At 69.5% G+C, this 3,371-nt stretch overlaps 1 non-coding gene and 1 pseudogene across 1 annotated transcript; both read left to right on the forward strand.

Annotated features, from left to right (window-relative positions):
- Positions 1-851: 851 nt before the first annotated feature.
- LOC148881234 (5.8S ribosomal RNA) lies at positions 852-1,008 on the forward strand. The gene has a single exon (XR_016114082.1). It is a non-coding gene; the product is annotated as a 5.8S ribosomal RNA (ribosomal RNA).
- Positions 1,009-1,353: 345 nt separating this feature from the next.
- LOC148881235 (28S ribosomal RNA) lies at positions 1,354-3,371 on the forward strand (annotated as a pseudogene; the record flags this gene model as incomplete).

Consider the following 3,371-nt stretch of genomic DNA (forward strand, 5'->3'; position numbering starts at 1 on the left):
GCGGGCGGGTCGGTGTCCGGGGGCTCCGGGAACGGGGTCCCCTTTCGCCGGCCCGGCCGCGCGCTCGGCGCCGCGATCTCTCTCTCCGCGCGCCGCCTGCCGGACCGACGACAACGGCGGAAGGGGCGGCGTCGGGCGCCTACGGGCGCGGAAGGGGGTCTGCTATGCGTCTTACCCTTTCGCGCTCCGCGTCCGCCGCGCGGTCTCGCTCCGCCGGATGAGGCGAAGCCGCGCGGGTCGCCGCGGACGGGCGGGCGACGGGCGTTCCGGGCGCGGGAGGGGGTCTGCTATGCGTCTTACCCTTTCGCGTTCCGCGCCCGCCGCGCGCTCTTTACTCGGCGGCCGCTGGCGGAACCCACACCCCGACAACCGACAACGTCGGCCGCGAGGCCGACGGGGGCGAACCCGGGTTCGAGGCGGCGTCCCCGCGTCGCGGGGGGGGAGCGGGCCTCGGCTCGCGCTCAGCCCGGCGCCCGACGCCACTCGAACCCGCGGCCGTCCGAACGTCCGACCTCCTCGCACCCAACTGATTAAAACGTCTTTCGGCGGAGGCGGGTAACCGTCGCCGCTCTAGTCACAGGCCCGGGCGCGGCCGGCGTCGGGGGGACCCTCCCCCTGCCGGTGCCATCGCGTCCGGACCGCCTCGGAACTTAAACCCAAGGCCCCGGGTACCCAGCTACAACCCTCTCCCTTCCTTCGGCGGGCCGAGGGGGGTTTAAAGTCTCCAGTCCAGCCGCGCCCCGGTTTGCGGGGTCGGAGGGACGGAGCGCCCGGGACCGCCCGCCCCCCCCCACCAACACCTTTTTATCTCAGAACCATTGGCCGCGACCGTAATACCGAAAAAACAGTACGACTCTGAGCGGTGGATCACTCGGCTCGTGCGTCGATGAAGAACGCAGCTAGCTGCGAGAGAACTAATGTGAATTGCAGGACACATTGATCATCGACACTTTTGAACGCACCTCGCGGCCCCGGGTCCGTCCCGGGGCCACGCCTGTCTGAGCGTCGCCTGAATATCTATCGGGCCCGGCGCGGGCTCCGGCCGCGTCCCGCCCGCGGCGGGGTAGGTAAGTCGAGGGACTCGACCGGCGCGCCGCCGGCTCCGCCGTCCCCCGTCCCCCTAAGCGCAGACCCGGCCCGTCCCCTCCGCTGGAGGCTCCGACCCGCCCGCCCCGATCCCGTCCGGGGCGCGCGCGGCTGCGGATGGAGGATCCGTCCCCCCTACCCGAGCAGTCCGTCGCGCGTCCTCCGGACGCGCGCGTCGCGGCGGCGGTCGACCTCCGCGAGGCGGCCCGCCAGATCCCGGGAGGGGCGCCGCGAGGCGTCCCCCCCCCGCCCCCCGTCATCCGACCACGACCTCAGATCAGACGAGACGACCCGCTGAATTTAAGCATATTACTAAGCGGAGGAAAAGAAACTAACTAGGATTCCCTCAGTAGCGGCGAGCGAAGAGGGAGAAGCCCAGCGCCGAATCCCCGCCCTCCCGGAGGGGCGCGGGAAATTGTGGCGTAAGGAAGGTCGCTTCGCGCGGCGCCGCCCCGGCGGGGGCCCGAGTCCTTCTGATGGAGGCTCAGCCCGAGGGACGGTGTCAGGCCGGTAGCGGCCCCCGGCGCGCCGCGGCGCGGCCTTCCCGGAGTCGGGTTGTTTGGGATTGCAGCCCAAAGCGGGGTGGTAAACTCCATCTAAGGCTAAATACCGGCACGAGACCGATAGCGGACAAGTACCTTAAGGGAAAGTTGAAAAGAACTTTGAAGAGAGAGTTCAACAGGGCGTGAAACCGTTCAGAGGTAAACGGGTGGGGACCGCGCAGTCCGCTCGGGGGATTCAAAACCGGCGCGGCGCGGCGGCGGGCGTTTCGGCCGCGCGAGGTTTCCGTCGGGTTTCGCATCAGCCGCGGGCTCCCCCCCCTTCGCGGGGGGTGGGTTCGCGGCGCGGCCCCGGCGAGCCTCGCGCCCCGTCTCGTCCGTCCGCCCCCGGGCCGGGCGCACTTCTCCCGTCGCGGTGCGCCGCGACCGTCTCCGGGTCGGCTTGGAAAGGCTTGGGGCGAAGGTGGCGCGGGCGGGCTCCGCGCGGGATCGGTTTCAAACCCGCGCCCGCGCGCCCCCCCGCGCTTTACAGCGCTCCCTCGCCCTGACCTCGCCGCTTCCCCTCGGAGATTAGGGACGTACCTCCGCGTCTTCCGCTTCTCGCGGCCGGGGGGCCCCCGCCCCCGGCGCGGCCGCCCTTCAGCGCGCGTACTGTCCTCAGTGCGCGCCGGGCGCGCCGCGCCGGCCGGGGCGGGGACCGGCCCGCGCGTACGGCGCTAGGGGTCCGCGGCGATGTCGGCAGCCCACCCGACCCGTCTTGAAACACGGACCAAGGAGTCCAACGCGCGCGCGAGTCGGAGGGCGACGGAATAAACCCGACCCGGCGCAATGAAAGTGACAGGGGGCCCGGCGGAGTCGCCGGGCCCGCGGGTGGGATCCCGGCCCCTCGGGGTCCGGGCGCACCCACCGGCCCGCCTCGCCCGCCGCGTCGGGGAGGTGGAGCTCGAGCGCGCGCGATGGGACCCGAAAGATGGTGAACTATGTGCCCGGGCAGGGCGAAGCCAGAGGAAACTCTGGTGGAGGCCCGCAGCGGTCCTTGACGTGCAAATCGGTCGTCTCCGACCTGGGTATAGGGGCGAAAGACTAATCGAACCATCTAGTAGCTGGTTCCTTCCGAAGTTTCCCTCAGGATAGCTGGCGCTCGATCGCAGTAGTTTAATCCGGTAAAGCCAATGACCTAGAGGCCTTGGGGCCGAAACCGGCCTCAACCTATTCTCAAACTTTAAATGGGTAAAAGAGGCCCGGCTCGCTGGCGTGGAGCCGGGCGCGGAATGCGAGACGCCCAGTGGGCCACTTTTGGTAAGCAGAACTGGCGCTGCGGGATGAACCGAACGCCGGTTAAGGCGCCCGATGCCGACGCTCATCAGACCCCGCAAAAGGTGTTGGTTTATAGACAGCAGGACGGTGGCCATGGAAGTCGGAATCCGCTAAGGAGTGTGTAACCATCTCACCTGCCGAATCAACTAGCCCTGAAAATGGATGGCGCTGGAGCGTCGGGCCCTTACCCGGCCGTCGCCGTGCGACGGACGGGCCGCGAGGGCTACGCCGCGACGAGTAGGAAGGCCGCCGCGGGTGAGCGCGGAAGCCTCGGGCGCGAGCCCGGGTGGAGCCGCCGCGGGTGCAGATCTTGGTGGTAGTAGCAAAAATTCAAACGAGAGCTTTGAAGGCCGAAGTGGAGAAGGGTTCCATGTGAACAGCAGTTTGAACATGGGTCAGTCGGTCCTAAGGGATGGGCGAACGCCGTTCGGAAGCGCGGGGCGATGGCCTACGTCGCCCCCGGCCGAT

Source organism: Hippocampus bargibanti, unplaced genomic scaffold (genome assembly GCF_051943395.1).
Source record: "Hippocampus bargibanti isolate YZ-2025 unplaced genomic scaffold, ASM5194339v1 Contig00034, whole genome shotgun sequence".
NCBI lineage: Eukaryota > Metazoa > Chordata > Actinopteri > Syngnathiformes > Syngnathidae > Hippocampus > Hippocampus bargibanti.